The following is a 13,751-nucleotide window of genomic DNA, read 5'->3' as shown; positions in this document are numbered from 1 at the left end:
TATGAGCAGTCCACAGGTCTGTGACAGAGTTGCAGAGCGCCATCCAGAGGCAGGAATGGTTCAGCTGCAGCAGAGCAAAGCCGAACAGAAAGAGTCAAAGAGCTAAACTACTGCCTGTTTCCACTACATATGTTTACAGACACTGATTTATTCATTTTTATATTTTAATTCTACAATATTCATGGATGTGATGTTGTCCGCGCAAGTACAAGCAAAAAGGGGTCGCGGGTCATTCAGAACCACTGGTCCATATACATTTCAGGTGGAAATGAACAGATTCTGTGTCCGTGTACACATCAGTTAATGCTCTGTGCATTGTGATAACGTATAAACTGTAGCGTATGGTCTGTGTCTGAGAGAGGTGTTATAGTTATAGTTAGCAGACTCAAAATGATGAGCCTGAGCTGGGGGAGCAAACAGGTGGTCAAGTGCAACTGCTACTAATGTTGTTGGATAATTGTTATATGATAAATGAGAGGAGTTGTCTTCAGGTGCGACTTGACCTCTGGCCCGTCTCAACATATCATGAGCAGAAGATCGAGCAGTAGATTATTAAGTTTCAGTCTGGATACTGGACCAAACTCACACCAAGGTTAAAAACTGAATACTAATTAATATGATGATAAGCAGAGAGATGCATGTAGTCGTTTTACCTTGTGTTGTTCGTTGTTCCTGAGTTGCGGCAGAGAGATTTTCTAGGTTGGCAAATTTTATCTGTGTTACTGTATGTCCCCTCTCCAGCCGAGGAGTGCCCGGCTAACAGAGGAGAGGGAGAACCATCAGGGGAGGACCAAGCATCACACTAAAGAGGTTATCAAACTTCAGCAGACACTCACATGGTCAACTGCAGATATTAAATCTTCACTTTGTGTCGTTGCAAAAAAAAAAAAACTGCTCCCAGCATCTGAGCAGCCAGCACCAAAACTAAAACTGATCAGGCTTAGTTACACACCAGCTCTGCCCTCTCTAAGCGACACTTTGACCAGCCATCCTCAAGCGCAGTTATGATGAGAGTGCTCTACAATACGGAGGAAAAGGAGTCTCATCTCCTTTCTCAACAGTGGTATTAGTTTAAGATAGCCAGAGCTGAGAAGGGGGCACAATGCTAGCCGCTTCACAGACCATTCTGGTCATTAGCGTGGACCACACAGCTCCTCTCAAGTAGAGTTGTAACCTCTGGAGGTCACTCTGTTCTCTAATTGTACACCACAGGCAAGAGCTGATTCTGTTGTCAAGACACGGGGAGACTCGTAGCTTTGGCCTTTCTGTGTATTCCTAAAGCTGATTAGATAATGAGGTCTTTTTATGGACTGAGGGCTGTATTTAACGCTTTCTGATAATACCAGCCGGATAGTGCAGTTCTTAATCTTTTATTTTAGCCACCTCAGTAGTGCAGACCTCGTGAGCTGGTGTTTTGTTCGTCTTTGGTCCTGAGGTCTTTGTGTACACATTGTCACTTGCACTTCGCTGTACAGTGTCATTCCTTTTATTGATGTGTGTGTGTGTGACTGTGCATGCATGATTGCATACACGTGTATTTTGTGTGTGTTTTCCGTGCATGTTTGTGCTGACTTCTGAGCCAAGAGCACATCTCTGGCTCATCTCTACGGCCTGGCGTCAGCCTCCTTAAGTGCTGTCAATGTCACATGGTAACAGCAGCACTGCAGCCTCTTAATTGGTTTAGGAAAAGCATCCTTGTCATTTTGCGGTCAGTAAACTCCGCGAGAGAAAATGAAGTCCAAGCTGCTGCCACCTCCTCAACCCCCACACAGGCAGCCTAACAAAAAAATAATGATTATGTGCCGTGTATATTTGTGCGTTCGCTGCCTGTTTTCACTTTTTGCTTTTAGAAATAATTGCTGTTGGTTGTGTGGCTGCATCAGAGGAAGGGCATTAATGATTCTCACTGGCCGCGCGGAAACACTGCGCTGCAGAGGGCAGGAGGAGAGCAACTCATTTTCTAGAACTAAACATGTGTGAGCGTGTGTGTGTGTGCGCGCGTGCATTTGTGCCTGAAAGTGTTTGTGTTTGGTAATTTATTTTTAGTAGTTTCCTCACTTTGTCGTGCAGTACATATTGTATGCAGCCTATAATAATTACTCTGGCATCGTGTGCAGAGACGTGTGTGTATGTGTATGTGTGTCTGAATGACTTTAATACATGCGCGTGCGTGTCTGTGCGTGTGTGTGTACAGTGTATGTGCATGGCTGTCCTTTTGCTCGGATTAGCTGGTGAATGCAGCGGGAGGATGATCAGACTGGGAGCACACCAGGGTTGCTCTGCGATCACACAGGGATTATGGTGGATATGGAGCTGTAGTGCATTCCAGGGCTGCCTCCAGTTAGGCTCATCTCCGCCACGCTCCCCTCACACACACCACTTTAATTGCCTTTGCTTCTTTCATTACTTTTATTGCCTCTCCTCTGCATTGCGTGCTCCCTGGGCTTGTGGAAAGGTCATTGTGATGGTGGTGGTGAGCTCACAGCCCCCGTCTCCCTGACTAGCAGGAAATGGCTGTAGAGCTCAAGCCAGGGAATTGAGTGACACAACAGAGTAGCCACTGAAAGGCTGTGCACAGATTTTGATCACAGCGCCTGTAATTCATTATTTCAGACCAGGTCCATGAAGTAAGTCTACATCAGAATTATATTTTGAAAATACCACCCAATGTGTGTCATTAGGAAGCACAAAGGATTTCATTAGATAGCAAGTTCACCGGTGGAGAAATAGATCCTTATGTCGACAGGCTATGCAAGCTGTGATATGGAGAAGAATGCTAAGTAAGGCAAATGCATAATCATTATTAAAAATGTCTTCATGACCTGACAAAGGGAGGAGCGGGCCAAGCAGTGTTAAGGGCACTGGCAATAACGTCGGTCAGAAGCAGTGAAGAGGTGACAGCACTTTGATGAGGAGCACGTTTGTGCCTTATTGCATCCCTTATTGCACAAAATAGGAAAGTAAAATGGAAATCTTAGAGGTGGCTGGATCCTCAGATGACTTACACTTACAGTTATGGTGCAATAAAGTTTGTCCTCCCTGCTCAGTTAAAGTTACATCTCCCAAAACATCTTGGAGGTGTGCACTTTCCTGATAAGTTCACATATAAGCCCCGGCATGGTGTAGTATACAGTATTTACTATGCACAGACGGATGTTCCATTTTTAGCAGCATTTGTGCTGTTTAATCAGACACCATCAATGTGAAAATGACACTCAAAAGTAAATATGTCAGATTTATTTTACCCAATATTATTATTACTGTTTTTCAGCTTGTACCATCTTTAATGATGCTTTTGTCCCCCTGCAGGATTGAATAGCTGAGTTTCAGTGGGACCAAGAGCAGCGGCCATTGCAGGCTGTCAAGTAAGAGTGTGTTATTTTCATAAAGACATTGATACTATCAGGCATAACGTTAAGGTAATCCAGGTCAAACATTATCACATGCATAGGCCTCATCAATCTAACACCATAACTAGTCATCTAAATGTCTGCTTGCTTCTTAATCCCACTATGTCTCTTACCTTTGAGGCTTTAACACAGTTTATACTGTATGTGTTTTTTTGTTGTTGTTTTAAAAAATATATATTTTACTTTGCTCCTGCCCCTGTCCTTAATGTCCTGTCTCTCTCTCTCCCTCCCTCTCTGTCCCAGCACCAGATGGAGGTTTTGTTGTCGGTCAGTCGTAGCTCACATCTGCACCCCGCTCTCCACTGTCAACCAGCCGGTCCTAGAGCGTAAGTAAGACCTTAATACACCCCACACTACCGCTACTACTCAGATCTCTCTTGCACTTGCACAGTAATTGGTTTCTATCCCAACAATAGCTAATGCACATTTTATCATATTCTAACTTTGCTGCAGGCGAGCAAATGAAAAACTGGCAGTGAAAATAAAAGAGCAAAGTACGAAGATCATGCATCTCCGCCAAGAAAGAGAAAGTGGACAGATGAGGGTTATATATGTGTGTGCGTGTGTGTGTGCGCGCGCGCACTTTACTCGCAAATTCAACAGTGCACTTTCTTTGTGCATATGCGTTTGTCTTTGTGTGTATGTGTATCTTTGTGTGTGTGTGTGCGTGTGTGTGTGTGTGTGTGTGTGTGTGTATACAGGAACACAAATCCACCTGCAGGAGCATGTGGAAGCTCGGCAAATTGAGGTCAGGAGACTTAAAGCTGAGCTTGACAAGAAGAGGATTGAAGAGGAAGAGATCCAGGTATATACCATGAAATACACACAGACCTGCAAATATTGTGATGCAGGTCAAAAATTCACATTTTCAGCTCTATGTGTGTACATGTTGGACCCTTACAGAAACATTGTGCAGCGCCATTCAGATCTTTTAGCATAATTAACACACTACAAAGAACTGACTGCTGAAACTCATCAGAGACATTCATCAGAGTTTTGAAAATGTACCGAGGATGCTCTGATATTTTTCTGTGCTGAAAAATAATGACATTTTTTATTTTTAGACACATGTTTCATTTGATGTTTTTCCAGCCAAGAACTAATTACCTACTCCGGCATCACCCGCACTCATGCACATGTAGGATCTTGCTTTTGTGGTGCTAATCAAACACACACCATCATCTCACAAAGTTTATATTTAACGGATTGATTAAGTTGAAACGGAGCATTACTTTGTTTGAATTTGCCCTAAAAGTGTATATGGTGTATTTGCACAGCATAGGTTTGTGCCGTGAATCCATATGAGCTGTAAATACATTAACTAATTGCGCGCAAAGTAAACGTGCATTACAAATCCAGTAGATTGCTTTAAATAGCAACACAAGCAGCCACAGGATGCAGCATGTATTGCAGACCAGAATGGGAAATGTTAGTGCAGCAGCATGGCGTGAGCTGTCAGTCTTTCATTTAGAAATACAACTTTTTCATCAGCAGCAGTGAATTACGTTGTCTCTGAAAGCCCTTGCATCTGTTAAACACATCTGATGCGGCACGGTTGTTGTTAGTGTGTCTCCTCTGAACAAGTTTACAAGCGACACGTTGCAGACTCTGACCTGAGACGGTCCAAGATTTTGTAACTTTGGCTCTGATCATTCTGCCGTGTTAAACTGTTATAGTCCTGGCAGCGACCCCACTTCTCCTCTGAAAGAGGGGTGGCAAATCCATACAAGCCCCTCTCTGTGACTACACGTTCTCTGCTTTCGCTCCGGCCGACTCCAGAGACAGTGTCAGTGACAAAGCGGCGAGCTTTCAGACGGAGCGTGAGTGTTTCTGGAGTGGCTCATCTGAAACATGGGTCAATACAAACACTCACCAGCACATCACAGACAGTATCACTGAAAAGCAAAGCTGCTGCATAACTCCCAGGATTTTATTGGCTGTCATGTTGATTTTTCTTGTTCTGGGATTAGCATAGGCCTCGGTGTGTTTGTGTGACTAATGGTCTGTGTTTTCCAGCTGTGAAATCGGCAGCCTGAGATCCCTGAACAGCCTGCACATCAGTGTTTGAAGCCCCCCCCTCCTCACCTCACCTCACCCTCCATGCCCACCTCACCCCACCGGGGCTGTGCCTCTGGGTCCTGCCGCTAATGCAGCCGCCCCCCCCCCCCCCCCCAGCGCATTTCTCTCTCCGTCTCACAGAGCACAGACTCTCTTTTACATACAACCATGTTTAGCACTCCTCTCCGTCTGCACCCGCGCTGACCCCCAGTTATAATCTGCTCGACTCTTCCCCGGCGTGTGTCATCCCCCACCTGTGTGGCCCCGGGCCCCCGACTGATGGCTAAAGCTTGTTAACACTGAAGACACATTTGTGCAGTTAGCTGGGAAATGTTGAGGGTGGCTGTGATCAAAGGTCTCACCTCCCTGGCGCCGTTCAGAGCCGGGAAACTTTTCGCTCAACTGACCCCCGATGACGTCGTCTCTCCTCTGGACAGACAGACGGATGAGTGTTAGTCGCAGGTAGCGTTCACCAAAGGCCACATGGGACACTTTAAGTAAACATGTCACTCAAGCGTCACCATGGAAACTTCTAACTTTTTCTAAATAAAATATGAATTCCGTGTGTTGCTTCAGAGAGGGGTTATTTGTCGGAGGAATGGTGTCCCGCAGTTGAAGCCATCTAATTTTCCTCAGCCAATACCACCGCCTCACAGTAAGCCAGATTTGTGTTACCTGACATTTGCCTGCAACACAATTCTACCCCGATATCCTCTCAAATTGAAAGGAGGGAAATTGGGGCTGATTGAAGGGATAAGTTTTGGTGGTGGGAGGACAGACGCAGCACGAGAGTGAAGGGAGAAAGATGTGAACCCAATCTGCCATGTGTTGACTGTACTGAATAGGGTCTTGTGCTAAGAAGAGCCTCTCTATCCCCTCATTCCCTCTGTTTACTTTGAGCTTCACCGCCCTTCTCAACACAGGCATCATTGCAACCAGAACACACACACACACACACACACACACACCCATCCTTCTCTTCCCAGCTTCAGCAATATCACCTGCATCACCAGAGACACAGCTGCTCCTTTGTATGCCACTAGTTAAAGAGATGACAGCTTAACCAGGACTAGAAGGGATTTGATAGTTTGTTTATCCGTTAGGAAAAGTGGAATGAGCGTTGCGATTGGTATTAAGAGATCTGTGGCATGTCTGCATATTTGCTCGATTTGCAGTGGTCTGACAGCTCTTGATGTGTGTTTATTTGTGGACACCGCTGGAGAACTGATGAAAACTCAGCCCCATTAATGGCCGCTGGGTGACTGGAGCAAAGTCCAACTAATGTTTTGGAGCATTTCAAAAACCTGCAGGGAGTCAGGAGTATAGATGTGGGCTGAAAGCTAACCAGTGATCCAGGGAATAATAATAAATAGATAAATAAGTGGATGAAATGGCACGAGGGGAGCTAGTGAAATACCACATCTATTCTCACGCAGCACGTTTGTTTATTTATGGCGTCTGAAGGCCTGGTCTGGATGCTGGGTGGGGGCTGAGGGAATACTTGCGCAGGCTTTCCCTCTCACAGCCCAGCTCCCTAGCTTTCATTAAGTGTCATTACCAGTACTTTCAGAAAGCTGGCCAGGCTGAGACCTGACATCCCCTCTACAGATAGTTGGCCATGCATATGGATGGATTTCTGATCCCTCTTATCCACCACTGAGGAGGGAGAATTAGGCCAGTGAGAAGGAGAGTAGGGGGCTTAAAGGGTGCATCCATATCTGACTTTAATGGCAAAGATGGAGCTATTACTTTAGTTGAGGGACAGTGTTCATGCTTGGTTTGTTTGCTGTGTATATGTCACTCAGGTTATCAACACTGTGAGTGTTTCACTTAATATCTTCCCTTTTTTATGACCATATGGGTCATGTACACCCATGTCTGTGCGATCAAATACATTTTACGCTCATGTGAAGAATTGTATTTTCATTTCAGCCAGTTGTACAATCTACCCACAGTGCCATTTAAAAATGTGCATTTCCAGCAGCATGGCATTCATTAGCAATTTGCTCTTCCAGTTCACTTACTTTGAGAATGTCCCCTGATTGATGGGGGGGCTTGTTCTGTTTATTTGTATATATCAGGAAATGAAATATTCATATTGTACGCTTTTCCGAGCAGAAGTTATCTAGATTCAGTGTAAATGGTACTTGGGATTAGATTTTCACAGCAGATTGCTGTTATTAAGGGGAAAAAGCCAACTCCTTTGAGCAGTCATCTTCCTGGGAGGCAATCTATTTCTCTTTCACGCAGCCAGAGTGCTGGACCAGGCTCTTAATGCACTGAAGCAAAAGTGCTTCGGTCCGCAACCTTTCACGCCTTCAGCTCTCCTTTATGTGATTGAATAGTTAATAACTATGAGTCGCCTTTGAAAGCTCTGTGCCGTTGGTCCTTCTGAGGCACTTCTCTTCTTTTTGTCTGTTTGGCTGCTGTACCTGCCCATTGCTCTGTCTGCCTGCATGTCTACTTGCCCCAGATGCCAAGTCAACTGATAGCCCACCTCTTCTCCACCAGCCCCTCTTACTTTTATCTTTGTCTCTCGCCTGACTTCCCGCTTGTGTGTCTGGCTGTCTGGCTGTCTTAGTCTGTACATCAGAATTTTGAGGGCGAGGGATCAGCTTTTTCATCTCCGACTTCCTCTTTCTCTTCCTATACACATTGGCACAAACAGACACACACATACTCACTCGCACAGCTCATTAGCCCATCCCACGCTCACAGCTCTGGCAGAATGTGACCCTGCCTAATTGTGTACCATGCTCATTTGTTCTCCCTGCATGATGTGACGATTGCTTATTTATTCTCCTCAGGGCTCCCATCTCACATTAAAATGATTGACTCATTTCATTCACTGCACATTTTCGAGCTTTATTTGATAAGCTCATTTCCCTTGGCATTCAAATCCCTCCTTTTCCCATGCTTAAAAGTTATAATGTTAGCGAGGCACATTATTATTCATACTCTGGATTGTTTCTTCGGCTAATTATCTGTGTTAGGAAATAGTTTTGCACGTGTGATTCTGTTTATTCCGGTGGAACTGAGCAGCACAAAAGGGCAGACATTAACAATGCGGTTGGAATAGCTCAGGAGCCAACTGTGTACACAAAGCTGGCATACGCGGTCAACAAGAAGCTTAAGAGGGATTGGGACTCTGTGGAAACTCGACCAGAATAAGCAGAGCAAATTTGCATCCTATTAGAATTTACATCTGGTTAGAGACCTGTTTTACAAATAAAAAAATAAAAAGCCATCAACCATTTCGTCCAATCATGTAATAAGGGAGTGTTTTGACACAGAAAGGGGCATAACAAGCGATTTCTGATTGGGGATTTAGGCAGCATTGTTACAGGAGGATTGTAGCTCTTGTGATCTCGCCAGCTGACAGTCGATGGTTTCTCCCTCCAGCTACTGTATATCGACCAGGCCCCAGTGACACAGCAGCTGCTGGAGACCTGCTCACTGCTCTGGTGGGTCAATTCAGACTCAGGTCTGTGATAGTGACAAGCACAAAAAAGGTGTGATTGGCAGAGGTTAGTAACCTAATACACACGAGGCATCATTACGGCTGGGTGTTGAAACTCTCCTTATTTGGCACCGACCAAAATGTACCTGAGTATCAAAAACTGTCAAGTGCTGTCAAGATTGAAGAAGTGTTTTTACTTTACTTAACTTTAAAAAACTTTGTTATTATTTCTTCCCAAATAATTCAATAGACAGTTTTATTTGCCCAAAGGTCTTACAGTGTTGCTGATTAAAAACATTTAACATTTTGACAACATTGGTTTCTTTTAATTAAGAGCTGCTCCGCTTTAATAAAGCAGATCATGGATCACAGGAGACACATTAAAAAAACTCCTCAAACTTGTAGCTGGAGAAACTGGCATCCTGACATTTAGTCTCCAGTATTGGCTGGGTTGCAACAAACTCCACTCTTCCCATTATGCAGCCAAACACTGGCTTATTAGAGTCCTTTTACTATCTGAACCAAAACTGAGATTTCAAGATTAAAAGGGCAATATTTAAAAAAAAAAAAAAAAAAGAACCAAACCAGCCCCAGGCATCATTTAGTTGTTTTCTAAGTACCCTGAAACATCCATTAATGCTCTTTGATAATTCATTTATTAGAATTAAGTCTCTTTTTCTCTTTTGCAGTGCTTTTACTACAAGTGGAGCTTTAAGTGGTCGAGCGGCAAGGCCACAGGAGAACCTCTTCAAGCCCATGTGTCTTCCCAGCAGACTGTTGCAGATTTGGGACATTTGGTTTCTGCTGAGGAGAGAGGGACCACGTCCATGTGCAAGCACCTAATGAAACTTGGACATCATTTTAATTATTCAGACTCCACCAAACACATGTTTTGGCAGTTCTGTGTCAAACCTCAGCATCTTTTCATGAATGATCTTAGAATCTGGGGAAAAACAACTTGTCTCACAAAATGCTGTAAAGACGTATTTGTTATGTTTTGAGTTTGCAGCCTAATTTGTGAACTGAACTTGTGTATCTCTTCATTTTGCCAGACATGACATGGTTGTAATATTTTGAGAATGTATGAAGAAAAGAACTAAATATTGAACTAACGATATTTAAAAATGTTAGCTCTGATTTATAAACAATGAGATACTGTATTCTGTGTTGGACTTTTCTTTCCACTGATCTTTGTTGTTATTTTCTTGACTGTCCTCACATCAGCGTCTTAATCTCATTAGTTTTCAGGACATCTAAGCTGAATACACAATGAGCAAAAGGAATATTAATAAATTTTTTATGATTAAGTTTCTTTACATTGATTTCTGTAAAAGAAGAGTGCTTGATGTGTTCTGAGTCACATACAGTAACTAATCCCAGAGCCTTAGACCCCACAAGCCAATGTAGCCAAAATCTTAATGAATATGGGCATGTAGACAAGAAATTGCAGGCAAATAAAAGAATAATAAAGGCATCTAAATCCTAACAAGCCTGCCTTTGTTCTTCCACTCCACCCACCACAAGTTGGCTGTGTGAAAGCAGGCATTGTTGCAGCTTTGAGGGCAGCTCTGAGAGTTCCATGCCCATCGGCCTTCAATCACAAGGGATGTCTGAGTTTGACAGTATAAAGTCTTTCTTCTAGAACAAAATAAGACCCCTAAGCAATAGTGGATGAGCTGTTAGTAACCACACAGTCCACAGGGAGGTAGACCAAGCATGGTAGTACAGTATACACAAAGTGTTGGTTAGGGATAAGACAATGGACCAGTAAAAACATTACTGGATGCTGCAACACCCTTACATTTCTTACATTTACGCGCAGATTTAAATGTTGTGCTGTTTTGAGTGCTCAAAATCACTTTTATCAGATAAGGACCAAAAACAGAGTTTCCAGTGTCATGTATCAGTGAACTATGGGAAAACTGAAAAGGAAGTTGTGGAGGGGAAAAAACTTAAATCAGCCAGTGATAAACAACAGATACCTGAAGCGCTACTCGGTGCTTCCAGAAGTTGTGTTGTGTTGTAAATTGTGTTTTACCGACTCTGCTGCTCCCAAAGCAAGCACACAGCATACTGTCATATGTGTCCATCTCTTGTTTCCTTTGACTTTTCTGAGGGCGTCAGTTGAGATTGCCTGTGAGCTCACGCGGCGGTTGCTGAGTTGTTGTAGGTACGTTATTCACGTACCGGCCGCATGTAAGGGTTAATTCCAGCCTTACAGGAAAAGGACACCATCGCTTTCTGCCTCGGTCAAATCAATAGGCAACATTCTTTCTAGCATAGCAGTCAATACACAACACTTAAGGTGTCTGAGGAAACTAAAGAACACCAATAATTGTTATTAATGCCTTAGATATCCCCAAGCATTGCATTTAGAAGCAGCAAAGGCCTCTCTGTTCTGCTCTAGTAAAGTGCGTTTGAATACTCTGTACAGGAATGTTAACACAGAAAACAGTGACCAGTATTATAATATAATCAATTTCTTTCCAAAGCGCCTGTTGTGTTGACATTCAGAGGGAATTTAAGCCATACTAATGACGTGGCTCTGGGGATGTTGATGTCATTCCTGTTGGTCCAGAGTGAATTATTGTGTATTAACCATGACATTTTGTGCAGACAGTCATGGTCTCCAGAGGATGAATCCAAATGACTGGTGATTGCCATGATTGTTTTGGGGATATCACTTGAGATCAAGCACATGTTCTGGACAAAGAATTTCTTACAGCAAAAAGAAATGTGTATTTTTACATTTTGACCAAGTGATTTGTCAAAAGAAAGTGATTTCCCATCCTAACAACATTTAGGAAACAATTAACACTTGACTGTTGATTACAAAAAAATTCCATTGAATCTCATAATTAAAAAAAACACATTTTCAGTATTATATGCCTGACTTTAATATATATTTTTTTAAAGCCAATACCATCCATATTTTCTCAGTTTTAAAACAGCAGTGTTCAGAGGTTAAAGATGTCTTACATAGTCCTCACATGTTGCAGGGACACAACACTCCCTGAAGCCTGTTTAGGCTTTAGTGTGTTAACAATAACCACATCATATGCAAAGCCACTCTATCAGCACAGGCAGTTATCAAGTGAAGGACGGCTAACAACAAACATACACGGCCTCCATCTCAAACGACATGCGAGTCAAAACTGGCGAAGGTAAGGGACTACAGAAGACGGGTGGGGGGTGAGGGGGTGTCACATTCAAAATTCAATCAAGTGAAGGCCATCTCCAGCAGGGAAACGGGGAGTGGTGGGGGGGAGTGCGGGGAAACTCAGCTGAAGTTTCCACTGGGCCTGCTGCGCTCCTAATGCAGCCTTGGATGTAATTGGGTCCCAGAAGGCTGTTCATTATCGGGGGTGAGCGAGGCAACAAAACAGAAAGGGGTGGAAAGAGAAAGAAAATGTCTCATTCTTTGCTCAGTGCCTCCGTCCCGGCACCATTATGGGACAAGAGTTAATTAAAAGAGCAGTTGATGCCTCTTGTTTTTCTCATCAATCTCACTTCTGCTCTTATTAAGTTTGTAATGACAGCAGAGCTTGTCCCTGTCTACCACCAGTCACAAAAAAACAAGTGGGGAGGAGAGGAAGGGAAGGGAAGGGAAGGGCGGGGCAGTTAATGTGAGGGACAGCTCGTCTCAACAAATATCATGGTGTTCAACAACTAACATTCACCGTAATCCCTCCATCAAATCTCGGGGTGCTGCACTCCTCAGAAAAGGCTGCTTCTTTATTTAGGGTGTGGCAGCAGAGCTCATTTAAGAGGCGTGGCTTTGCACCATAATCCTGCGGCTGCTATCTCCACCGCCTTGGAGGCCATTTTAATTCCCTCCATCATTACAGGGACCTTCCCTGGAAAGCTTTGGTAAAGGTGACTGCTGACACTGTCATTCACAAGGACTATTTCAAAATGTCAGCCCGTAGCCGAGATTTGTCTCATTAAAGTTGGTGGAGTCCATTATATCCTTCCCCTCCTCCGCCTGCCACACTCAATCAAGACGACTTGCAGAATTGTGGGGGTCAAGGGAACGCTCATAATCATGGTTATTTGCATAAGGGTTACAGTACGACAGACTATCACTGACCAACAAGAAAGGAGAGCAGCAGCTGAGGGATTCAGCTCAGAGATAAAAAAAAAAAAATAAAGCAACAAAAAAAACACAGCTAGTTGTTGCTCACTATGTTTGAAGAAATCACAGACAGGCCAGCTTCTTTTTGTCTTTCCTCCTCCAAATTGATGCCAGCTAGGAAGACTGCTTTCAGCTGAGAGGCATCAAGAAATGTCAGCGTAACCGTGATGAAGACACTGGAACACCATCCAGGCTTTTGTTTTAACAGTCTCGTGACCTCAAGATTTACATACAGCTTCAATAAAGCCAGACCCGAGATCCACCCACATATAGCCTGGCTCTTCATCTAAAGCATATCAACATCTTTACAGCTGAGGGGTTTCAAAGCCCCGGGATCACTCATGTAGATGTGTGACATCTGTGGGTGCGAGAGCCTGAGTGAGGCAGGGATGGACCCAAGCTTTTTGTTTCCCTCTGATCAGTTTCACTTGCCTCAGCTCAGGATTGTAAAAGCTGACAATGACAACAACCATTCCACGAATTTCATTATGCCGTTCGCAGGACGTCGCTGTGTTCACGTTGTGTCTTATCTGTATTTACATCATGTGCTGCCAAAGCTCAGGAGGACGTTGTGCTAGTTGTAAGAAAAAGTTCATCATAGGCAGCAGAGGACTGTTGACACAATGGAAATTCTTCCTCATCCAAATAATCAGTGTCTTCATCATGTATTTCTCCTTTTAGATGAACA

General features: G+C 43.7%; 1 long non-coding RNA gene across 2 annotated transcripts; it reads left to right on the top strand.

Moving 5' to 3' along the window:
* The first annotated feature begins 2,542 nt into the window (after positions 1-2,542).
* LOC146989626 (uncharacterized) lies at positions 2,543-10,738 on the top strand. 2 transcript variants are annotated; one of them, XR_015034380.1, is made up of 5 exons: positions 2,543-3,365; positions 3,654-3,736; positions 3,864-4,215; positions 8,871-8,932; positions 9,618-10,738. It is a non-coding gene; the product is annotated as an uncharacterized LOC146989626 (long non-coding RNA). The 2 variants fall into 2 exon arrangements; XR_015034379.1 differs by having other exon boundaries at positions 3,654-4,215.
* The last annotated feature ends 3,013 nt before the right edge of the window (positions 10,739-13,751 follow it).

Source organism: Trachurus japonicus, chromosome 3 (genome assembly GCF_045865225.1).
Source record: "Trachurus japonicus isolate A0001 chromosome 3, Traja_1.0".
Classification (NCBI taxonomy): domain Eukaryota; kingdom Metazoa; phylum Chordata; class Actinopteri; order Carangiformes; family Carangidae; genus Trachurus; species Trachurus japonicus.
The sequence above is the reverse complement of the archived record's forward strand: the minus strand, read 5'-3'. Positions and strand labels throughout refer to the sequence as shown.